Genomic DNA, 25,802 nt, shown 5'->3' with positions numbered 1-25,802 from the left:
CTTGCGCTGTTATGTTTAGACCTGGCCCACTGGTGCCCTTTGATGTTCTTGTATATCTCACAAATGCCTGCATCTTGTTTGTGCATCTGCTGCTGTGGTGAGCTGATGGAGAAGCCTGTTGCGTGCAAGTTGCTTCTCTCTAAATACAGCTGTGTTCTTCCAGTTTGTTGCAGACAGAGCAGATATTGTGAAGGAGATAACCAAGTGAGGTGAAAGGGAATAGCATAGGAGAAAAGGAGTATGGATATAGAGGAGGGGGATGTGAAGGTAAATGAGTGTAGAGGATAAGACAGCACAGGAAGGAGGACAAATAGTGATAGGAAAAATTCATCCAGTATGTTTCTCATCAAGGTTTTGTAGCATTTTCCAGTGGAGCACTTGGAGTTGTAATTTCTGAAAAAAATCTGGAAGTATCCCAAACTTGTAGCTCTAGCTGGGGTGTGCTTGGGGGGAATGCAAAAGCAGGGGCTGGGCTTTATAGCTGGGCTTCTGTGGCAAATGCATCCTGAATCTGAGCATATAGGAAGCAAGTGGGGCTGTGTCACTCTGAGTGAGACCCTGCAGACAGAGGCCTGCTACAAGGTTTGTGTGCTGCTAACTTCCATTGCTAGGTAAGATGTTTTAGAGCTGTTGGGGTCATTAGCTCTCACAAGCATGGGTATTTTAGTCTTCCTTAACAAAATAATATGTGTTAATTATAGGAAGCGTGTATGTACAGATGTTGCAAATCTTTGGAAATAGCACACTTCAATTCCCTGGGGCAGTTTATAGTTAAGGTACCCTTACTGCAATGTTGCAAACTGTGCAGAATGCTGCAACTATAACCAGTTCCTGTGAATGCCTCTGCACATGCTCAGTTCCCACCTTTTATGCAAGGCTAAGAAGCCCAGATTAACTCTGTGCTTGAAAAACTATTTTACCTGGCTCTACCCTGTTGTGTCACTGAGTTTTCTCTAACTTCCTTTGAGTAAAATGAAATGTGATTAGAAAGAATTTCATACCTGGATTTTCTCCTTGCCGTGAATAGAACAAGTCTATAAAGTGGAAATTACAGCTAGGAGTGGAGACAGAGATTTGCTAAGACTTTGTTCTTCCACTCATTCTCTGTTGTTAAATCTGTTGTGCTGAAATGCAGTGCTGGGTTTACTGCTAAGGTTAGGCATTGGATCTTTCTATAATTCCTGTTTGTGTTTGCTTCAAGTCTTAACGTCTTAACCCTTGGCTGTCTGAATCTTGGATTCAGACTTAAGGAAATTTTTAAACAGTTGTCCAGTCTTTAAGAGTTATAATAAGACTTCAGAATGAAATGGCTTTGTATCAGGTATTTTAAAAATACTTGGCCTGCTTAGAGTCTCTTTTGTTTTTTCCAGCTCTTTCTCTACATTTTCTCTGTGATGACCAGTGTTAAGAGAATAATTTTTCGTAGTTTGCTAAGCCTCTAATTTTTCACAGTGCTCTTTTAAAAACTAGCTTGGGAAGTGGGGGTGGTGTTTGTGTTGCACTGAATAGAGTAGGTATTGATCTCAAAATATCTAGAGATTTAATTTTTTTAAGTTTTCCCCCTTACCCACCTACATTTTGTCATGCCAGTAACAAGTCTTTCAATCATGTACCTACTTTTTACATTCATTAGGCTGGAAACTACTGCCTCCCACAGCAGGGCAGGTGGAACGAAATGTGTCCCTACGCTTCAGCAGCTTTAGTGCAAAGTTCAGTGGCTTAATTTAAACTGTTGGCTTGACATTTCTGAAGAATGTTCACTAGATCTGGTCCATTGACTTTGCTTGGGAGGCTGTAAACTTGGACAGCAGTGTGGTAATATCTTCAGTCACCAGAGCTAATTGCAGAACTCTTAGTGCCATTTCTCTGTTATATTTTTTACCATAATTTGCTAAGTACTAGTGCACTGTTGATTCTGCTTACAGTTCTGTAAATATTAAAACTTACTGTACATTGCATAATTTCTTTTAAAAAAGATTCTCATATGTTGTCTTGTAGAAGATGCTACACATAAAATGTAAAATCTGGGATAAGTCTTCCTGTCCAAGTCCAGAAGTCTGCAGAACATTTCTCAGCATTTCCGTTTTTGAGACTGGACATTATCTGCACAGGAGAATTATCTCATGACTATCTTATCCCTTCCAGGTTTTATGGGTCACTTTTTAAAGTTCAAAATTGTGCAGTATCACACAGACAGTTACAGCAACAATTAATATGATAACAGTAGATTATAATTTCAGTATAAAGCCTTATATATATATATATATATGTGTGTGTGTGTACATTTAAAAGTTGATGTCACAGCTAGAAGCTGGAAGCTTTTGGCCTGTGACGCTTAACTCCCTGTGGACTCACAGACTTGCTTTGTTGTCCAGTTGCATATTTCTATGAACATGGATGAACACAGTCCTTGAGCTCTTCCAGTGATCCTAACTTCTACTCCCAAATTCAACTTCTACTCCTCATCATTTCTGAGATTGGGAGAGGTGCTTGAAACTGGTTCCATGCCAAATGGAAAGCAATGCTGCTCCGTATAAATGTGGCAGTTCAGAGGCATGAATACAGCATTTTAAACTGCAAATGACCCACACTGCTGTCAAAATAGCTGTCTTAAAAGAGCAATCTATGTAGCCACAGTTTGGCCTCATGGATTCCAATTATGCTAAATCTTTGGTTAGATGATCTACTTTTCTCGTGTTGTATTTAGTGCACAGGAGGGGTCTAATCTGGGGATGAACTGTTCAGTAACTATCAGGGAGTGTAACAGCTTTGTTTGTTGCAGAAATTGGAAGTTGTACAGCCATCAAAGCAGCAGATTAAAGGAAGAGGAGGACAAAATTGGTTTTTTAATTGAGAGCTGCATCCTTCCAGAGGCCTGTGACACAACCTACCACTCCTCAGAGTTTCTGTGTGGCACAAGGCAAGTCTGAAAATTTTCCTTTTGCCATTGTTCAGTACAATATTTCTCAGATTTTGTGTGCGTGATTTAAGATTTGGTTTCCGTTTCATAGAACATCTAAGCCCTCCCATCTATTACTGCATTTATTATGTAAAAGGCTGTATACTTCCAATGTTGAATCGTGGGTGTCTTGAGTTGGACACCCCAGCTAGTTGGTACTTTATTCTTTCTGCAGAATCTGGCTGGTTCTCCCTTGAAATCTGTGTCCAGTATCTCTCCCATTCCCAGAGATGGTTCCCAGCCTCCTTACACTAGTTTAGACTGCTCCTTTTGGTTTTCCTCCTTATGCTACTTGTCCCATCTCTTTGGTCTGCCCATTTTTGGCAATTTCCCAGCTCTTTACTGCAAAGATCCCTCTCAGCCATGTTGTTTCTGACCTGAATTCTGGCTCCAAACATCAGTCCTTGTCTTCTGACAACTTACCAGTATTGCTCTTCAGGTACTTTTTCTGCTCTAAAAATGGCCTTTGGTATGGCATTTTTACCTGTGTTTTTGAATTTGATATTTCTTTCTTATCCCTGAAGTCTTGTTGTAGAAATACAGGTTCTGTTGGCCAAATTCAATATTTAGCCAAACTGTTGAATGATAATTATAAGGAATTGTCTTCTGAACCTCTTGGGTTGCCTGTAAGGCAGTGCGTGTGCAGCTGTGATACCTGTGGAAATCAAGAGTGCTCATTGGAAGTTTTTGTTGTGAATTAACCTCTACCGGTACTGTCTTTACTGTGACTTTTTAAAGGATTTCAGTAGAAAGGAAAGACTTACAGTTGGTTGTTTTTGGATTTTTTTCATATTATGCAAAATGTTTTTTCTTTAGACCTTACTCTTGGTAGCAACTGAACTGTTTGAGCTGAAACTGATGAATTTGTTCTTTAAAAACCAGTCTGAGACAAACACTCAGCATGAAAAATTTCTGGGCTTGCACTTTGGAAAAATGTAAGCAAGTGAAAAGAATAGTCCTTTAAGAAGTGGTGTTGAGCAGGCGTAGTTACAGGCACGGATGCTACTGGTCCCACCTTCTGATTGCTCCTCTTGTGCTGAACAGTTAAAAAGTGCTTTACAAACTTTATGGGAGCCTGTATCTCAGCTGTTGTTCGGTGGCATGGCAGTGTAATGTTTGATATGCAATGGCATATAAGAGGTTTTTAAAATAGTGTGGGACTAATGATGGCATTTAAGTGAGTTGGCCATTAGAAAAACAGGGGAAATCTTGTGTTAAGGAGGAAGTGCTTTCACTGTAAACAGAGATTTTCCTTCTCTTCCCCTTTAGGTAAGAATAGTGGAAATGTTGAAGTGCACCTTTGCTTTGATGTCTAGCAAAACCCTTTCTCTTCCCAAGCAATGCACCTTTTCTTCAACAAACGTGAGGAAACATTTGTTGAGCAATAACCCAAAATGTATGGTTGCTACCATCTAAGTTGTCAGCATTACTTAGAGTGTTTTATTTCAAGTAATAGACAGACTTCATTTTACAAAGTTTGTAAGACTTGAGAAAACTACATATGCTCCGATTTAATCTTTTCTACAGTATGTTTCTTTTGGCAAGAACAGATTACCCAAGAATACGTGTTCCTGTTAGTTTGACCCAGTCTATCTTTTAGTGAAATTACCCTTTCCAAGAAGTATCAGTAAGAGCTGTATTTCTGCTAGAAATATTAGTGGCTGTGGTAGCAGTGCTAGAGACACAGACATCCAGCATGAGCTATGGATTTACAGCTTCACTTGATCTAGAGATAGATATAGAAAAGAACCCTTTAATTCTATATCAAGTTCTCACTTTGTTATTGCTGTGTCATGGTGTTTTGAAATGTTCTGTACTTAATATATAAATGGCAAGTTACAGTTCTGTGTTCCCAAGAGGCTTTCAAGCTGAAAGCAAGTAGTCTTTTATGACCAGAAGATTGTATATTCTATAAAAAGTAAACACAGCAAAATACAGTCAGTCAAGAGGAGTTTCAGGAATAGCAGAATTTCAGGTGACACACAGCATGCTATTTTACTATTTTTAATGGAGAGCTCCATTTGGCATGCCTTTTGTAATTCCACTGTTCCTGGAGCTGTAGGCTTTGTGGTTTTCTCAACCATAATCCTAAGGGTAAGCCTAAATCTAAGTGGAGCTGTAAATGCAGCCTTTTGCTGAGGCTAAGGTTCCCAGCACATGGGTGGTGCCAAGGAAGATGGTGTGGAGGGAGCAATGTTGTGGCGGTGCATGTTCCCCTTGGTCTGATATTTCCCATCTGAGACCTGCTCCTGGGATTTATAAATTACAGCTTGTGAACAGTTGGTATAATTAAAACTGTGAGATCTGAGGATTGGAGGAACCAAGAAGTGCTAAAAATCCATCCATTTTGTTGTCCTTTTTGTTTGTTTGTTTGTTTATTGTTTGGCATCCAGTTAGAGAGCCCTTGAAGATACATTCTCCTAGTGAGGGTAATGTTGTATGGTTCTGGAAGGAGCAGAGCTTCAATTTACCTAAAATGTTGCAAGAGCTTGGGAATAAAGAAAAAAAAAAAAGTAAGTGTAATTTCTGTAAGTAGAAGTAAAAAGTATTACTTCTATAAGTAGAAGGAAGAGGGGATTTTTTTTTTTTTTCATGACTCTTTTTTCGTCATTGCTACAGCTATGATTCCACATTGGGATTAGACTAGAATTTGGATCAATTGAAACACGGAAGCTGTGGAGGTGGAAAGAGATATATGCCTGAACAGAAAGGGTGCTTGCAGAGCACAAGCTGAGGGGTATGGTCTGCCCATGAAAGTTTGGCAGGATTATATATGAGTTGTAGGCACACAGACTTTAAAAGACCTCTATGTTAATTTATGGATAATATAGGGAAGATATAATTTAGCTATCATTTTGATGATATTGCTGGGAAGGAGATAATGGAAGACAATCTAGAATTGTGATTGAAGATCAGGAGAATATAAAAAACTGCAAGAAGAAAGACTTGAAAAAGCAAAAAAAAAATCACCAAAATAATGCTCTAAAAATATTTATAAAAGAAAGGAAGGAGAACTGTGAATTCTGGGAGAATTCTGGTACTAGTAAATTACCAGAATTAGCAGTCAGAAAGCAAAAGTACACAGAAGTTTAGAAGTTGGGAGATTGGCATTTCTCAGAAAGAAAATAAAAGGAGAAGCAGCCTACTGCACAATAAATTTTAAAAATACTGAAATAATGCTTTAAAGGAATACCTTCAAGGTACTGTGCAAATTAGAAAGTCCGGTACAGAGGCTGTGTAGAATTTTTAAGTTATAAGAATTTGCTCTACTTTCAAAACCAGTATGCTAAAGCATAAAAGGAAAAAAGAAAACTTAGAAGTGAAGCATGAGCTTCCCATGCTGACTACTATAGATACCTAAATCAAAGAAAACCATTAATTTTGGCTGATGCATATAAAAATAATATTTCAGTTTACATGGTTATCCAAAAATATTCGCAGCTACTTTGATTTTAGTGATGATGATTACTAATACAAAAACTTCTTTAATGGCTACCCTGTGGGTAGAGAGAAGTATGCAAATGTAATTAATTTCCAGAGAGGAAGAAAGATGACTTAAAAATAAAACTATGGTTGATAGTTGACTATGTCTTCAACAAGACATTGACATCAAGGAAATGGTTTGTTATATTGTCAATAACTCTGCATTCTGGATCTCATCTTTGCTGTTTCCACCAGCTGCAAGATACATGCCACTTTCTACTCTTTTGGTCTAAATGAACAGCTTTTCACTTCTGATGGAGTGCTTTGTAAGGCTGTTTGTCAAGGTGAAACACTTGTAGCTGGAAGTTTGTGTTGAAGCTGGAAGTTTCATGCATTACTAAAATGTTGGCTTGTAATCCTTCCTGACAGGTAGCTCTGAGTACTATGGCATATGGGATATAAAGGGTTTTTTTTTTGTTTCCTACTGAACCAAAGTTGAGTAACATCCCATAGGAAATAAACATCTCTATTCTCCTGGAGGCTGGGCAACATGAGAGGTGATTCTAGTCAGCCTCTGTCTCTGAAGAGCTGCTTGCTGACCTTCCCAAAGGCTAAGCATTCCCAAGCTGGCAAATGGAACTCAGTCCCCTTCCCCATCCCATCACCTGCCTTCCTGTTTGCCTTTGAACAGCTGTTGTACTCTTTTACAAGGTTAATGGCTGTGTATATAGGAGGGGTTTGGTTAACAGTGTTTAAAAGCATTGTGCAAGTGGGTAACTTAGAGAAAAGCTTTTTTTTTTTTTATGTTTGCTTCATTTACTCGAGGTACTTTCTAAAAAAGTCTTGCATTTGTCTGAGATTGTTTGGTGATGAGAGTGGAATGATAAAACAGTGCAGGATATATTCATGCTCTCCTGTTGTGCTGTGTGTGGCTGGAAATAATCTGGGTGTAGACCTGGTTTTCTCCTAAATAATGTATTGAACACAGCTGAGAACAGGCACTGTGATGTAAGGTAATGGGGGGTAGGTTGAAAGGAAGGTTGAAAAGGAAGATAAAGCTACATGTTTCCTTGTTATCATTGAAGAGTTTTGTTGGCTTGTTTTACATGTTTTTGGGAATTCATTTGAATATTCTTCAATAAGATTTAGTCAAGTTTTCTGGGAGAAAAAGCAACTGCATCTCTATGTGTATATGGAATGTGCTTATATTTACCAGTATACCAGCAGAGTTGATAACTCTTGTCTTTTTCTGGCAGCCCAGCTAAAGCCATTTTCCATGTTACCTTTCAGCCTCATCCTGCTCTTTTCTGTCTGATTTTTACACAAAGAAGCTTTACCATATGCTGTTTAGACCTGTTACTCTGTGTCTGTGTGGTTGAAATGCTAAAAAAAGTCCCTTCCCAGAGACCTCCTGTCAGATTCACATTTGAAAGTGATATTTTGGTATTGATGAGTGTGTATGACATTGCATTTATCAGATACTGAATTCCTCTGCAACACTCAGCATTGGGTACTAGCAGGGGTGGAAATGAAGGCAGAGTTTAGGCTCAAAAAGGGTGTTCCTGGCAGTAACGATCAGTGTGGAAATCCTTGAAATGACAGGCGTAATGAGTAAATGTGTCAAAATGAGTAGTAGGGAAGCAGTCTTCTCTCTGAACAGGAGGGGCATTAAGCTGGAGTGGGAGCTCTGTGATGTCCCCATGAAGATGATTTTTACTGGAAAACGTGGTGGTGGGTGATGAGATGGAACTTCTGGAACTTCTCTTTTATAACTGCTTGAATCTGAAATCTCTTGCTGTTTGGCCTCCAGCCTTTAACTGAATGTCCATATTCAGAGCACTGGATGTTGACTTTCAGATGGAAGTGGAGACAAGTTCTCTCATAAAGAGTCACAGAAAATCTGCTGCTGTCTGCACCTTCACTTGCTGATAACACAGCTTTTAATATCATGCTCCTAATTAACTTGATACCCTGCTTCCATTTCTTGGTGCCAGAAGAATGCCTGAAGCAAAGTGGATTTGTTCATGTAATTGGAGAACTGATTTCAGGCAAAGTTAAAAGGAGAGAAGGGGTGGGGGAGAAACATTATTGCAGTTTGATAACATATTTAAATAATTATTGTAAGAAGGTGTTTTGTATCAAAATAAGTTGTCTTCTATATTTTTATAGAAGTCTTAGTTTTAAATTTGTTGTTAATGTAAAATGCAACACTTGAGATTTGAGAGGCATTTCACAGAATGTCTATATTTAATGCTGGAGTTTCATCCTCTCAGGAACACGGTATTTGCTTAATCATACCCTCTTGGATCCTATCTTCTTCTTTTCCCACCCATCCTATTTACCCATAGTTCAAATGGCTGACTGAGTATCTGTTCTTTGGATGCATCAGCATGAAATTTTGCAGATGACCACCTGTCTTAATACATGTGAAGCTGTGATCACAGTTTTCTAAACAGTGCCAGAGATGCTGAATTATGTTTGCAGTATTGCCAAATCACTTTAATTTGTCTTGACTGAAAAAAAAAAAGATGGCATAAATCCCACTTTACTAATGTGCTTCTGTGAGTCATTTGCAGTGGTTTATCTAGATGTGATTGCAAAAGATGGTTTTTACCAATACAAATGGGCCAGGGCAGGGCAAGAAGGGAACTGCTGTGGTGTAGCTTAGGTAGAGTAATTTATGTTTTTGGACATGTAGGAGAAGAAACTTCTCATGTATTTTGTTCCCCATAGTACTTTGTAGCTGGGATCTGGACTACCATACTATGATATCTACTAATCAGACATAACAGTAATGTCTGTTGTGTATGATGGTTGCTGCTGCATAAAGTAAACTTACATCCTGTACTCTGACTTTGGGAGAGTTCTGTATTTCTGTGTGTTTTTATTTTGGTGTGCTGTAAAACTCTGGGTTTCATTTCAGATGGTGAATTTGCTCAGATCTTTCTTTTCCCTAGACAATTGTAAATGTAGTTAAATGTATTGCACTGTATGATGTGATTTTTTTTTCTTTCATTCTTTCAGCTATAATCCCTTTTTAAGTAAAGAAAACCAATCCTACAAAACCAATTTCATATTTTTGGATTCCCACATCTATTTATGGCTACTTGCATCGTGGGGGAAAAATGCAACACGACTCACAGGAGGGTGACATAGAAGGCTAAATGTGGCTGTTGACTGCCTGTCCTTTTAGAATATCTCAAGAAACAGTATAAGCAAAAACCTCACAAATAGCTCTTCGGTTTTTGGGGTGGTTTAATTTATGTTTTAGTACAAGTCACCACCTAGTTTAGAATCTGCAGGCTTTGCTTGCCTTTGTTGTTGCTGGTTTTGTCCAAGGAATCACTGGTAGAAGGGGTGAGTGGCCATGGGTAGACAGAACCCAGAGACATGTGAAGTGTAATGCTGCTGCTGGTGATTGCAATCAATAGCAATGTTGCTTTGGAAAAAAGTATGTGTTCTTTCCCAGGCAGGGTGAATGTAGGCTTTGAGATGGAGAATTTTCTTAATGCTTGAAAAATTAAAATCAGTGCTTACTTATTGCTCAAGGAAAACAAAGTCTAAAACCAGAAACAACTCATGATGGTAAATTATTTTGCTGGACAGAGTTGTTGCTACCCTTGAAATTGGCTTTTAATTTCAGAGAAACAGGATAAAATTGGTAGCTGTCTGTTATTGCAAGAGCTGTGTGTTATTCGGGAGCTCTCCAAAAACAATGCAAAGGCCAATTAAAATATTGTGGGTTTTTTTTCTTTTTGACACATTGGCCATTTTCCTCTTTCAATTTGAGCTAGTAATGACAGATTTGATTAAGATAAAATTATTTGAACTTTTTTGTTTATTTGTTTTTGGCTATGGGCCAATAAAAAGGGAGAGATAAGCGAGACATCTGTAGATGGTTTTCTGCTCATAAAAAGGTATTTGTCCACATATCTGTAGGTGAGAAATATCTGCAAAAGTGTAAACTTTCTTATGCATGTCAGTTTCATATGCACAGGAACTCTTAAATTTGTCTGTGTAGGGTGTGTATTCAGATAACTATGGTCAACAGAAACTTTTGTAGGTAACGGAAGATAGGATGAAAAGATGTAATATTTTTCTGAGGTTTGGGGATTTTTTTTCCCCTTTAAAAAATCATATCAAGTTGTATTCTGTTGCAGGAGAATAAATAGATTGCAGTGTGCAAATGGAGTTCATGATGATAAGTACACTGAGAATGAAGACTACACAAACCCATAATCTTTGCTTATGATACCTGCCAGGACTCCAGCTGAGGAAGACTTTGTTCTTGGCACTTGGTGTCATTGAAAACTGTGAAAGCCAGACACTAAATTGGTTAGAACAGACCTTTTACATTCTGGCTATTTTCCTCTCTTTATGATCTTACTTGTCTCTTCTTCTAACATCAGTGGGTGTTGGATCAAACCTTTACTTCTGTGGAAGTCATGCAGAATCATAGAAAGAAAGAAACATCTGTACATTTTTGTAGCAGGAGAAACAGGACAAGTTGACATGAGGAAAGGTAAGGTAGTAAGCAATATACAGAAAACAGAAATACTGCTAGAACTAATAGTTCTAATAGCATCTAATAGTTTTAGATGAAAAAAGTAACTCCTTTTAAATGAATGGTGTCAAGTTCTGGTTCATCAACAAATTGTGAAAGGTTTAGCTCTTACAGGTGTGAGTTCAAGTGGCCGCCTATTGCTTCTTTGGGGAACAGAAAAGCACAGCTTTAACTGCTGTCTCCTTTCTACTTTGCAAACCTTTGGAACTGAGAAATTACTAATTAATGTAATTAAACATACTTTAAGCAGAGTTAAGAGTTTTCTAGGTAGCTGTTGGAAATGAGCTGAAACAGGATATGCTTGTTTGCATCAGCACTGGTGTTTTTGTCAAGGCTTTTTTAAGTGCACTTATATTGTCTGGGCTTCAGCCCAGTTGTCTGCATGCTGAGAGACATGAGCCTGCTGTTGGAAGCAGAATGGGAGTGAAGGGCTGGCTCAGAATTTTTTTTCTGTGGGTTTTACTGGTGTAACTGACACCAGTCTAGGTTGAACTGACTTGCTGGGGTCTCTAGAGGTAGGCATGTTAGAATGTCTTATAGCAAAGAGGTGAAAAATTATATGATCTATTAGTTCATTCTGCTGAAGGGTTATGGGGATAACAGTTGTGAGCCAGAGGCAGGATAAAGTATAAAACACCAAAAGATTTCATTTGAGACTTGGAGACTGCTATTTGAAGGCAACAGATTTTAGTCAGAGGAACCTGAGGTCTCTGCAAAGTTAAATACTTCCTTTTTCTTAGTACTTTTAATTGTATCACTAGAATACTTAAAGTGGTTTTCTGTATTGAGCATGAACCTAGAAAACAGTTGCTAAAAAGGTTTCTCAAGTAGTTTACATATTAGAGTAGTTGTTTTGCTGTCACTTTTGCTTATACCTATCAGGACCCCGCAGAAATGTGGATCACAGATGTGGTAGGTTTTGCTGATCTCTCCTTTGGATGTGCTTATGTTCCCACAGATTCCCTGATTTTTTTTTTCATTCACTGCCAGTTGGATTACTTCAGCCTTACACAAAGTGAAGCAATTCAGAGTTACCTATAGTTATTGATCAGTGCTTCCTAGCAGTTTTAGTTCTAAAGGGGACAGGTTTGCACAAGACATCTGAGACACTCATGACTGATAACGTTTTGGCTTTCTGCTCTTCCTGTGCTCAGAGGCACAAAACTCACGCCTTGAGAGACTGACTTCTTCCTGTTTGTCACCCAGTCCTACATATTGAAAACAGCTTGAAGTCGAACCTCGGTGTCTTTCTTGTGCTGAGTAAGTTATACTGGCATTGGTGAAGTTACTTGCAGAACAGAAAGTTAGTTATCTGACTGGAGTCGGTGTTTTAAGTAACTTCTGTTAAAGAAATTACCTATAACCATAGGGAAAACTGCTTTGTCCTTGAGCATTTTTAAAATACAAATTGAAAGGAGTTACTAGAGTGAGAAAGGGAGGTGGCTTTGCTACTTTGCTTGTGGATGTGTGGCTACAGAGGCATAGGGAAAGCATAACTGAGTAGAGATACCCTGTAATGTAGCAATGGACAGAAGATGCCTTTGTCTCCTTAGAGGAAAGTCTCACATTGGTGCTGTTCTTTTGAGAGAAAAGTACTGTCCATATGGAGAGAACCAGTCTAAATATTTCTGCAGTATGCCAGTCCAAGCAACTGTAATTGGGTGCAGCTACCTTGCTGCCACTGGTCAAAACTCACTATGCACGCTAGTTGTAAACACTGATGAGGTTTCAAATAACCCTGAGCTGGAAATCCTTCTAATAGTGTTTTTGCACTTAAATTTTTGTGGTTCAGGTTTTTGAAGTTCCCTCTGCTAAAACACAAAAGAGTAGACATTTGCAGATGGCTACTTAATTTTAAGAGTCAGAGCTGAGACTTTTACCTAATCTTGCAATATTAGCCATTGGACATTTGAGGGAAACATTGAATATCACAGAGTTGATAATCCCTGATACACTATATATATATCCATAGGTGCTTTAAAACTTCTGACTCTGTCCCAGCCTTAGGGCAACTTAATAACAGAGGGTGTATCTTGTGTACCTTATGCTTCTCAGAGTAGTTTAATCCTAAGGCGTTTTTCTGCCTTAATTTTCTTTGCAAAACATGCCTTTCCTTGGTTTGATCTTCAGTCTCTCCATGCAGCATTGAGCCAGATGTGGATAAGTATGTGCACTAAGATGGGTAGGCCTGTACCTCTCTACTGTCCTCTTAAAGTATTTGCTGAACTTATTCTAAGAGATTCAAGTTTTATTATCTGTGTAGCTTCATGTTCCAAGTGACATTTTTTGAGAAATGTACTAAAGGATTTTTCATAAATACAAGAGTTACTTCCTCTATGTTGTTTAGATACAACAGTTACAAGACTTAAACATTTTATGTTGCTTAAAAGAATGCCAGGAGAAAACTGTTCCTACTTCAAAAATTACACCTGTCTATAGAGATATTTTTCAAGCAGATAATTCGCTCTGAGTGATTTTGTGGCAGCACTGTTTTAATAATTTGATAGACTTGAGGAAATAGAGTAAAATTACTACAAAATCTAGCTGACTAATTTTGTGTTTTCACCTGCAAAGAAAGGTAAGTGCTTTATTATGGTGTATGTGCACATAAGTGTTGGCATTACCTTTAATTAGCCACAAGTGTACAAGTCTCATTCTTTAGTACCCATGGCGATTGTACAGTGCAAAAATAGATTATATTGTGTCTGTTCAAACAGGCAATAGGATAAAAAATACCTAGGAGATGGAAAACTTTTTGGATGTTTAACTGGTTAATCTCTAAAGTAAGACCTACCAGCCTAATTATATGAATTTTTTTTTTCTTTTACTTTCTTATTAATTGTTAGCTCTGAGGCTTGAAAGACTGAGGACAGAAAAAAAGGCCTAACAGTAATTTCCTGAATTATCTCATTCTTGCAGATGATAGTAGAAGTGCTCTGGGACTTAATAACAGTTTAGAGATTAGCTTGGAGACATGCTGCTCTGCACCAGCTGCTCTTAGTTGCTCTCCCAAACTGAATACTCAGAATGCTATCTCCCACGTGTTGCTGGGATTAATTTTATGCTATTTTGAAAAACTAGGGTTGGTCTGCTTTGGTACACAAATTGGAGTATGTTGAGTGTTATGTGAGCTAAAGACAGTAATTCATTCTGCTGGTGCTGTTATTCTCTGCTGTGCTGCATTTAAGCCAGGTTTGTCCTGTAGTTCAGGTGTTATGTCTTTAGTTTCTAGAAACTAGGCTGAGACTGGAGTACCATAGTACTGCCTGTATTCCTATGTATCTACCTTTTTCACACCTTCCTTCAGTCTTCTAAGTGTACTTAGAGAAAACTGATGAGTAGCAGAGGTAGTGATAAAAACTGATGAAAACTGTTTTTGTAGGAAAAAGGATGAGCAGCCCCCAAAACTTCCAAGAGGTAAAAAAGCAATCCTGTTAGTTACATTTTCCTCCTGTATTTGGCATTCAGCTCTCCAAGAAGACCCTGTACTAACTAGCTGCTTGAAGTACAAAAACTAGTGTGTGGACTTAAAGAGGACAATAAAAGGTAACTGCTACAGGTAGCTTTGTTATAGATTTCAGGGTGTTGATAACAGAGTATCATAGAAAGGTTAAACTTGCAGTACCATTTTTTCCCTTTTCTATGTGGCTTCTGCAGTATTAGAGGCCACACCTGCCACAGTACCTTTTGAGGCCCGAAGCCCACACAGTAGAATATAATGTGGAGGCTCTGCACAGCAGTTCTTCTAGAGTTACTGATATTTTTCTTCTTGTTGCCTTTTTTGTTGGTACCACACAATTCTGAAAAATGGCACCAGTGCCAATCTGGAAAGTGACACTTGGAGAAAGCTGTGCTGACAATAAAGGAGTATTTCTGTCATGAGTCAAAAGGCCAGGAGTTTCAGGGATGGGTGGTCCAAAACACCATCCAAGCTCAGCCTGTTATGTGGTTTATGTAACTGTGCTCCAGCATGCTCAGAAATCCTGGGGGACTTGCATAACTCCATACATATTGCAGCTTCAGGAGCCAAACCTTTGAGGATTGCTTAATGCCCAGACAGTAGTTTTTGATTGAAGCACTGCAAACTTGTATGGTATTGCTTTCCCTTTATTCAATATTATTGCATTAAAGAGGCTAAGCAGACCTTAAATACTTTATGTGAAGTGGCACTGCTTTGATATAAGAAGTTGCCTCATGGTAAATGGTTAGTCCCCTTGAACAAGGAAGGGAGTTGTTTTTGAAGCCTCTGACTAAATAAAGCTTTATTGGTTGAGTGTCTCACTTGGTTTCCTGACAGTCAGACTCAAACTTTCAGGGAGTGTTATGTTCATCTGAAAATGTAATTGGACCTTTTTCCAGACTGAAACCTACAGAGCTCTTCATGGTGAAGCTATAGAAGCTTCTATAGCTTCTATACAGCTGTGTCAGTGGAAGAGTCCTTGATGCTGTCAAGGAGCATAGTTAACTACAGCAAAGTTTTATGTACAGCCTTCAAACTCTTCTGCCTAAATTCAGAACAAGGGACAGACCTGAAAAAGTTTGGGTCTTTTCCCACAGAGAATTAGCAAACATTGTTTTTGTTGCCAAGTAAGACTTCACAAAGCTTTCCTGATGATCTCTTCCCAGGTCCTTTTGTCTCCTCTCTCTCCCTTTACTGTCATAGCTTCTCCAAGCATCTTTCTTTATTCTGAGCAGCCTGTCAGTCAGTCAGCTCACTCTTGCCTGGGGAAATGTGTGCCTGTCTCTGCCTGAGTTCCCCCTGTCCTAAATCCACCTCTTTGCATCTTTTCCCATCAGAGTTAAGTGTGCTGTTTTTCCTGCCCTGCCACACTTTCCCCTAAGATGACTTGCTGTGCACTTTTGCCATCACTCCTCCATTTCCTGCTCTCTAAACCAGTTTGGCCAATTAGTGAGCCACCACAGTGCTGTTGTCTTCTCTTCTTTCAAGACCATATGCTAAAAACTGCTCTCAGGTTGGTGTGTATCCTGTTGATGGTAACATTGATCTTTGCCTTGCTGAGAGTCTTGATTCCCCTGCTCTGACATTTTCTTGGTTTCTTATAATATCTTGTACAAAATCTCATCAGAGATTCTTCCCAACTCTGTTCTATTTTGAGCTCTGCTTCTAGTGGATAGCAATTTGACTTAATCCACTGCAGCATTTTTGTAGCTCTTGTGCAGAATTTATTTGTTGGTAGGCCAGCAGACTTCATTCCCTCTGTGGTTTTAGAGGGAAGCAATTGCCTTTGTAGGGGCAATTGCTTAGGTGCCCTGAATTGCATTCTGCCTGTCTTCTTGCTGAGAAAGTGGAGAATACAGTGCATTTTCTGACTCTCCTGGACATTCCTGTTAATGTAGTCTATTTATCCTCCACATTGCATATAAGGGGTAGCATGAATTGTAGTAATTTTCAACCTATTGAAGTGACAAAAGGCATTGCAGAATTTTAAAGCATGACTTTTTAGCTTCTGTGCTTAAATATTCCTTTATTCCTGTTTAGAAGGCTGCATCTGTAGGAGGAATAAATAAATTTGTTTCTTTCATGAAGTATTTTGAGTTCCCACTTTTTCTTTTCCTTTTTTTTTTTTCCTTAATGGGACATTTTTTGATGAAAAAACTAACTACTTCATCTTTTTAGTATCTAAATTACAGGAGTTTGCACATTGGAGTAATAGACCTGAAAAGGCTTCACTTAAAAGCAAACAAACTAAAAGTTCAGAAGTAAAATACCAAAAATATGTTGCTTTCCTGTGTGGATTTCTTTTCTATGCAAGTAAAAAAATATTATTTCCTTTTCACTTTTTTATATAGGTGCTGATTGCTACCAGCTTCATGCTGATTACTTCAGTTTCTTGGGGGGAGAGAGCAGGTTGAAGAAATATACTCTATTTTTGTAGAAGAAAAAGTCTTGTGCTGACTACCTATTATAGTCTATAAAAATAAATTTTTAGCTTATTTATATGAAACTGACAAAGCATCAAGTTCTTTTGAAATAGTATTTAGCCAGTATTTGTGTGGTTTCAGTCTACTATATGGATTCCTAAAACAGGCAGATTATTTAGAAACTCTGCCCAAAACAGGTGCTGCTTAAATCTTACCCTATTTTAGACCCACTGTAAAAAAAGAAGACACCCATACTTTTGAAACTGGTTTAATGTGAGGATAGCTATTACTTGTCTTTCATTTTAATGTTTCTGTTTCCTTTTCCATCTTAACTACAGCTGTAACATTGAATTACTGCCTGTGTATTTAAAGAGTCCTTCCACAGTTATGAGTGGGGATCAGGTAGTTTCCATGCTCTGTGTTCTTCCTCTTTGCTCAGCTTGCTGTTTCTGTTTACTGTTCATATAATCAGCAAATGTTCATGTATTGTAGTCTGTTTCAGAAAGCCTTGCATGGAGGGTTATTAGAATTGTTTTTCCCAAGAGAAATTAATAGAAAATTAATGCTATTTTGGAATATAGCAATTGATTAAGAGTTTTCATACTACCTGTCTTTGTGGCTCTTGCTGACTTGTACTGGTGGGTTTGTGTTTATAGCCATTTTTTTTCTGTTCGTCTTCTTTGTCTCTTAAATGATTTAACGAATTTTTGAAATCCTCAACTTGCAAAAATGAATGTAGTTTGGAGTGCACCTTTCTAGGAATGTGACTGTCGTTTATTAAATAGTTCTTTGAAGTGTTCAGCATTGACTAGAGTCAACTTCACAAAATTTGGATGGGAGATAAATGGATATCTTCCTTCCAAAACTAAGCATTATCCCAGAATTACTTAGTAATATCCTAAAGAAATCTTGTCCAATATTAAATGCACTAATTAGAGCTTAAGATTCAGTTCCCAAGACTCTGCAAAATGTCAGACAAGTAATGAATAAAATCATTACCAGCTCAGTTAGGTGGGCCCTAGAAACTTGTGCCTCTGAGCCTCAGACTCAATCTGCTTCATTCTTCCGTTTGAAAAAAACCAAAACAAGACATAGCTATCCAGTCCCACACCGTGTCCCCCAGAAAAACCTAAAATGAGCTGGGGGAAGGAAAACCAGCCTTCCTCTGGTTTGGGTTAAAAGCTGTGAGGTAATCTAGAGAACAAGGAATGAGGATAATGTGACCTCATCTCCAGGTGCATGCTTTTTCTGTATCCTCAGTTGTCTCAGATGCAAAATGCAAGCCAAGAGACCTGTCCTTTTTATCAAACGAATCTCTGTGTGAAGGAAGCTTTGGTTCTGTGGCCCAGCCAGGCTGGGAAGGACAGCTGCAGCTTCAGGGGTGCAGAGTGACAGGACCTGTGGGCTGTGACCATCCTCAGGCAGGTGCAGGAGTAGCCATCATTTCCGAGGAGCTGAAGCACGTCACAGAATTAGAAGAAGGTGGAACGGGAGAGAGCAGGTTGATAGAAAATACTTGTTTTATTGTCCTTGTAATACAAAAAGATGATGCCAGCAATCTTACCAGTTTAGATTGGTGCAGTTTAACTATAAACAAGAGGTTGTATGTTAAAATAAAATTCAAGGATTTGGGCTTTTCCCAAAACACTGTATGATGCAAATGCCTGTAATCTTGGTCTCACCAAGCCATCCCATGCCAGAGACCTTTTGCTCTACTAGGAAGTGAAAATATTCTAAACATATAGCAATATATTAATGCATGCTTATGGATTATATATAAACAAGTGAAACTCATTGAAAAGAAAAGCAGAAACCCACACAGAGCACAGCACCTGCTCTTCCAACAGATACATGGAAAAAGATGTCATAACTGGTGGGTCTCTTTGGGACCTGTATTTTTATGTACCTGCCAGAAAAGAAAATGGTTCATTTAATAAAGAGATTCTGAATCGATTCTTTTGAAAAATCATTATTACTTGCCTACTTTTACTGTCTCTGTAGGTTTGCTGGTTTGGAATTGACTGTTCTTAGAATAAGACATGTAGCCTTTGACCTAAAGATTTTTTGAAATCCCATTAGGAACACCCTAGTGCTACTTTTAGTGAGCTTTTTCTGTGACCTAATTTTAGGAAAAATCCCAAATGATCTCAAATCAATTAAGTTCTGAATGTTAAAATTTAAATTAATAAAGAAAGAAACACTTCCATTATCAACACTTTTAATAAGCTTTTCCACCTTGGGCTCCCCTCTGGATGCACAACTCAACATGTACAGTATCTTAATCTTTGAGTGGTCCCATTGATTATTTGGTGTCATTAATCTGGAGAATAATTTCCTGTGTACCACAAATACATAATGACTTCAAAGTTGTGAGTTTGCAGATAACTCTTTATGATTGTATTGTTTTCTAATATTTTTAATAATTTCTTCTTTTGAAAGGAGAAATAAAGAATTTTGAGAAGGAAGAAAAATGGTTTAACCCTGTGGTCTTTAATTTTTTTTTTATTTACTGATCAGCTTATATTTGAGTACCCTCCTAGCATTTTGTGAAGTGCTGTATTACACTGTACTAAGAGCAGGACTTTTTTTTTTTTTTTTTTGCACAATGAAGGCAAAGAATGACAAAAATAGGAATAAGAGAATGAGGCCTGTAAGCATGCCTGGATTGGCAGTTACTTTTCATGGCCTTACTAATTAGGAACCTATGGAAAGATGATATCCCTGCTGAAAATAGGGACTGGTTTACTTGAACCAGTAAGTTGAGTTGGTAAGGCAACACAAAACATTAGAAATCTGTTGTGCAACCACAGAAATCTCACATTATAGCTGCTCTTTCTTTGTGCAATGAGGAGTAAATTTTATAACAAATACTGCAGGAATAGTCATAAAAAATGTCCAGCTTTGCATTCAGTCATACAGGGTTTTGATTTGTTTTCTCCAGTGCCGCAAATGGTACTGGGAAAGCAATAAGTCTTTGCATCCACTTTCTCCAGCACTGACAATTGTTCTTTCTGAGGCATTTGAAGAATCTACCAGTCATGGGTCACCAGCATGAGACTGGCGGGTCCTGCATTGTGGAGACAACAGGAAAAACTTCAGTTTGAAAATGTATAGAGTATATTGAATGAGCAAAATGAATGGATTTAGAGAATGTCCATCAGAGTATAGAATTTTGTTAGACAAGGTGAAGAACTGTGATGTTCAAGTCAGATTTGCCTCAAAATGAGTTTAAGCCTGGGTTTGTTTTGATGTCTCTTTTCTTAGGATTCACAGGTCAATATTCAATTGAAGTGATTGTATGGGTGCAGAAAACGAGCATGCTGGTTTGCAGCAGAGGGGTAGTTGTGCTTTGTACAGAAAAATAAAGATTGTTTGGAATAAGGAATTTGTGGCTGTATTGATGCAACAAATTTTAATGTTCTTGGAAGCCTGGGGAGACTAGGTGTGTTCTGACTTACTTTCTCTGTTATCCAGAGTGAATTTATGGCACATATAGAAGATTTGAGATTATGGATTCTTTTGTGCTTGCCTTATGTTGGGATTTTTTTAGGAAAAAACTGAGTTCTGAATATTGGGGAAATGAGAGTGGGCACACAGTAACTGCAAATGGTGCATTGCTTGATTATCAGGTTTAATGTGTCATTAGGGTCTTGCTGACCTTTTCCATCGGTGCAAAACATGGGCAGATGTTAGCATTAGAGAGAATAAGAGAGCAGAAGTGGATAGATGTGAGCAGGCCAGCTGCCAAAAGATCAGCTGACACTATGCTGACATCAAGAGCAATCTGGAGGTCCTCCTTACCCAAACAAGCTTGAGCAATGTATCGTCTGTATATGCAGGAGCCACAGCAGTGTCTGAAAACCAGTCTCTCATCTGGTCAGTACATCTTTGTTACTATGAGATATATTGTCCTTGTCTTGTTTTGGCTGATTTCTCCGATCTTAGTCTCTGCAGATTGTTATTTCATCTGGTGAGAAAAGGCAATTAAGAGGAAATGGGCATTTAGGTTGTCTTTTGCATTTTCACTGGATTTGCAGAAGTACTTCCCTCTGAGATCTGCATGCAGTGTGTTACTGACAGCTTGTAACTTAGTTGTCTCTTCCTATTGCAGTCTATGTAGCTTTGGATTGTTAGGGAGTCATAAAAATATATATTTTACGTGGGTCACAGTTATAGCAGTAGCTTCAGGAGGTGGTCCCAGTGAAGAGATGTACTTGAGTGGAGGAAATTATTTCCTACAGTCTCTTGTGGGTTGCTTTGCTAACTGCTTTTTAGAGAGGTCTGCAAGATACTACTGAGTGGTGGATGATGTAGTGAAGGTAAAAAGTTCAACTGCTACAGTGTGTCCTGTTATTTATCTTCAGAAACCTTGAGATAACTGTGATAAGTGCATCATCCTCTTCCCTGCACCCCATACCCAATCACTAAAGTTCTGCTTTCATGTGTGGCTTTCTCTGTTCGTTGTCTGTGCAGGGTAAAGATCCTGGTTCTGACACTTGTCCTAGCAGGAGTCTTAATTTTCCTGAGAAACAAACAGTGCTTTTGTCATGGCATATCAAAATACCCATGAAAGGTAATTAAATGGAAGAAAGGAACCTGCTAGTGAGATGCACTGAAAGGGAAGTCTGATAGTCTAATGAGCAAGACTCTGAGATCTAGTTTCTGCATTTTTCTGTTTAATGGATGTGTCAAGTCAGTTAGCTGGTTTGTAAGATAATGCAAAAAATATTTCTGTTTCCAACTTTTTGCCTATATGTATTTTCAATACATGCTCTTTTTGAAGTGGGTGTCTTCTACTGTGTGCGTGCGTGATGCTCACTTCCATGTATGGCTGCTCACTGGTACTTTGGAAAGTATTTTAATGCCCATATCAATGATAAAATGAGTATAAGCCTGTTCAGGAAATTAGCTCTGCTTTTCCTCTTGAAAATGTGTGTCGGTGCTCCTCAAAATTAATGTCTCTGAACTCTTACCTTTACACAGGGCTCAGAAAAACAAGATTACAAAACATTAGGATGCAGCAGAGAGTGTGGCTGTTGGAAAAATGACTGGAAAGCTGGGAGGGTGAGGGTGGAAGGAGGCACTGTGAATATTGGTAGTTGTCCTCAATCTGGTTTAGTTGCCCTACTGCATCAGGACCCAGGTCTGTCCTTGAAGAAAATTAATGCTTTTTTTTTTTTTTCTTTCTATTTTCTCCCCACCTCCAGACAGTATAACCTAAGAAGTATGAGGCTCAGAAACAGGATTAGAGGTTCATGTTCTCGATAAGGACAATCTGAGCTTTCATGAGAAAGCAGGTTAATAAGAAATCTGACAATCTGGAATAGGCTGTGGGAAACCATTTCCACCATCACTGGCTTAATGATGGCTTTTAAAATCATTCCAAACAAATTAATTCCTAGAGACAAGGAGGTGATAAGGAAGAACAAGATTCTTGAGCCTGGTACCATGCTGAATAGGTACTACAGAAAAGCCTTTGCCTGCTTGTCACCTAAAGGTGAAGAAAGAAAAAACATTATCCGTAGACTGTAAAGAATGTATAATAGTCTACACTGTCTCTTAATGCAGAATCTCTTGCAGCAGTGTTTAGTTCAGAATGCTCTACTACATTTCTGGTCAAGATTTCATCCATATCTGTGTACATTCACTTTTGTTGGGGTAAGAAGCTTCAGGTTTTCCCACTTCTCAATCCCTGACCCAGCCCCTTTCTACTGCAGAAGGCCCAGCAAAAAAGACTGATCAATTAAACAACAGGAAACTGCTGCCTACAGCAGCTAAATCACATCTGATTTGTAGATGAGGTCACTAGCAGCTGAGGCAAGTACATGCATTTTACACAGTGGGTGCTCACTCTTGGTGTGCTTGTATCTCTTTGAGGCCTTTAACAGTTCTTTGAGTCAGCTTTGATCCAAATCTTCACTCTTAGCTGGACAGCAGCACAAAATTGAATGTAGATATACAATTTCATGCCATATATATTAAAGGAGACAAAAAACACAACTCCCCACCTCTCAGGAGAAAACAAATTACCATCCTCCAAGTGTCATGCAGTTTTGTCTTCTTCTCTGCCTGTGTCATAGATACCATTTGGACCATGTTAGTTTTCCTGATTAAAATCCCAGGGGTCTTGGTTTGGTTTTTTGTTGCTGCTGTTGTGTTTTTTGTGTTTTATATTTTTTCCTTGGTATGCTGTGGTTCTTAGCATTCTCTTGCCTATTCAAGCATATACAACATTAAAATAAACCCTTGGAAGCTTAACAGGAGCAAATATTCACTGTCATTAGTAAATTACGGGAAAGGATAGGATTCAACAGATGATTTTCCAAGTGATAGAATACTAATGGTTTTAGGGGAAAGAATTTAATTCTGCATGTCTTCATAGATACCAGCTATTCTATATCCCCCTTGTTTATACTGTCTCCATGACCATGCTTCAAGAATTGTTTTGCTAAGCTTGATTCCTTCTCACCTCTTGATCCCTGCCAAGGCAGTGTTCTTGGCTGCTTTGAGATACATGGAGTAAACATTCACCATCAGTAGTACAAAGTTTGTTCAGCAGTTTTAACAGCCAGATACAGTCCTGAAGAGTGCTGCACACATATTTGGTTTGAATGGGCCTTTCATTTTACTGGGCTTTGAAAAAGAAGGAATTCTTTAAAATGACAAAACAGACAGACCCATGAAAGTCATGCTTTGATATTAGCCTTTCCATGAGAAATCTCAACACAAATCTGTTTAGTTGGGTGATAGCCAACTGGACATTTGCTAAGTATGAGGGAGAATGTTCAGTTGTAAATGCTTTGACATAAACCAAGTGTTTTTTCCCCAGACTGTTTGGAATGTTTATATGAGTGGTTGTACAGTGGGTCTATACATTTTAGTAGCATTGTTCCTTCAGCCAGCATCTTCTTTTGACAATACTTGCTTGATTCATCCCACTATAATTTGTTTCCATGTACTGAACCTGATGGCTTAGTACTAGATGGCTTCATCTCTCTTGAAGGCTGAATCTGTTAAATACTGCAACTGCTTAGTACAATGGGCCTTTCAGAAATAAATGGGATCAGTACAGCAATGCATATCAAGTGTCCAACATTAAGTGCCTAACTGGCTTCATGGTGCCTGTTCTTGCTGGTTCATGGTGGGGAGTCTGGCAGGCCTGAGAAATAAGTATGTGTTCAAAATGCTTCTTTGACTAGATTATCTGTGCCTGGTGAGATTGATACCTGTGGGGGTGGCTGTCAGAACTCAACCCTAAACCCAAATGCACTGTTCCAGTTTATAATGCAGCTATTCTCTTTTCCTATAGGCTCTTTTCCCTGCTAAACTGGTGTTTAGCACACAGCACTTCTGCTCATGTGCATCCTTTCTTACAGTCCTTCCTGTGGCTCTCTCATCTCCCTGCATTTGAGACCAAATTTGCCATGCCCAGAGTACTTAATAAAATCAGACACTTTGCTCTGAAGTTGTCATGAATAAATGGATATTGCCCAGACTCAATACTTTCATTTTTCAGTCTTTCCTGCTTTTTTTTGAGTTCTGTCCCTATTCTTGACAAGATATGTGAGCCCACATGTATCTTGTAGTAGTGCAGCACCTGCCATACCATGATATTGACTTGGTCTGCTGAGCAAGCTTTTGCATTCCCAATAAATATATTTGTGGTGAAGAAGCAGAATTGCTATTCTGGGGGAAAAAACCCAAACCCTAAAACAAACAAACTGAAACTGCTCAACTCTCCAAGATTATGCAGAGGATAAAATCCAACTTCTGCTGCAAGAACAAGCTGGGGGGGCAGTCTGTGGGCACACACAGACACAGGCAGGCAGTGAGTGCCTGTGTGACCGGGAGCTGGAGCGAGAGGAAGCCTTGAAACTTAAACTCCTCCTGCAGCTCTGCATCTGCTCTGAGTCACTGGTATGACTCACACTGACAGTGTTCACGTTAGCTAGCGTTCAGATGGAGCAGCTCTGGCAACAGAAGAAGCAGGTTTTATTATTGATTACCTGCTGCAGCAGACAGTTGCACCAAGATTCATTTTTACGAGCACAGATGAAACAGAGCAGGCTCTACTGAGCATCACTATAATTATTAGTATTGCTTTCTTAAGGTAAGAATGCCTGTTTATTTAAATTCGTACCAAAGGGAATTTGGAGCTTGTGAAGTCTGAATTGCTGTTGCTGTTATTCTCAGAGGATGCTGATCTTTGGAGCTGCGTTACTGCAGAGCTTTATCTGGACTGTTTGCTGTGCCATATGGAGAATCATATGGCTAATGGGCAGTGTGTGTCCTAGGAAACAAAATAACTACTTTCTCATTCATTGGTGTTATGTAAGGCATGGCAGCCATGTTAAGGACAGAAGACCTCTTTTGAAGAAACAGTGCTGCTAGACGGTAGGGCAAGGAAAACGAGTAGTTTTTAAGCAGGTCTCTTTCTTTGGAGAGTGCTGCTGTCCTCTAGTTCTTGCTTATTGAATTTCTGTGTCAATAGAATAAAAAATGCAGTTGCATTAGAAGTAGCAAAATAATTGTTTACCTTTAGAGCCACTGTGTTGTTTTGCCTTCAGCATTCAAGCTAGGACTGTGCATGTAATGCATGCGGTGCCTGGATGTAAACAGTTTCTTCAAATACTATAAGTGGTACTTCAAGATATTGGGGTGATTTTCATCTTGTGCCACTAAAAGCACATATGTCATGTTCTGACAAAAATGGGATATATTCCAGTTAGAGTTGACATATGCAGAGTAGGTATAACATTTGTTTGTAGTGGCTTTATTGCTATTTTATTTGCTTTAGTGCTATAATTTTAATGTAGGTTAGACTGGTATAGTTTATTATGCTCATGTAGAATCCTCTGAGTCTTGAGCATTTGCTATATTCCCCACAAGAGATTTTATAAGCTAGGGATTCTGGTTTTGAACTGCAGTAGTGAATTTATCTTAATTTTTTTTTTATTTTCTCCTCTTTTTTTT

General features: G+C 38.6%; 1 protein-coding gene across 23 annotated transcripts in view; it reads left to right on the top strand.

Annotated features, from left to right (window-relative positions):
- INPP4A (inositol polyphosphate-4-phosphatase type I A) overlaps positions 1-25,802 on the top strand; it is a 107,398-nt gene that overhangs the window by 3,556 nt on the left and 78,040 nt on the right. For 13 of the 23 annotated variants that reach the window (XM_072932441.1, XM_072932435.1, XM_072932427.1 and 10 more), the window contains exon 1: positions 24,756-24,939. The exons of 4 other annotated variants lie outside the window; for them this stretch is intronic. The gene's annotated coding sequence lies outside the window, so the exon portion shown is untranslated. Of the gene's footprint in view, positions 1-24,640; positions 24,940-25,186; positions 25,224-25,802 lie in introns of those variants that run through there. 6 more of the 23 variants (XM_012569592.5, XM_030278146.4, XM_030278130.4 and 3 more) reach the window with 6 other exon arrangements.

Source organism: Taeniopygia guttata, chromosome 1, assembly GCF_048771995.1.
Source record: "Taeniopygia guttata chromosome 1, bTaeGut7.mat, whole genome shotgun sequence".
Classification (NCBI taxonomy): Eukaryota; Metazoa; Chordata; class Aves; order Passeriformes; family Estrildidae; genus Taeniopygia; species Taeniopygia guttata.
Note: the sequence above shows the minus strand (reverse complement) of the source record. Positions and strands in the feature narration are given on the sequence as shown.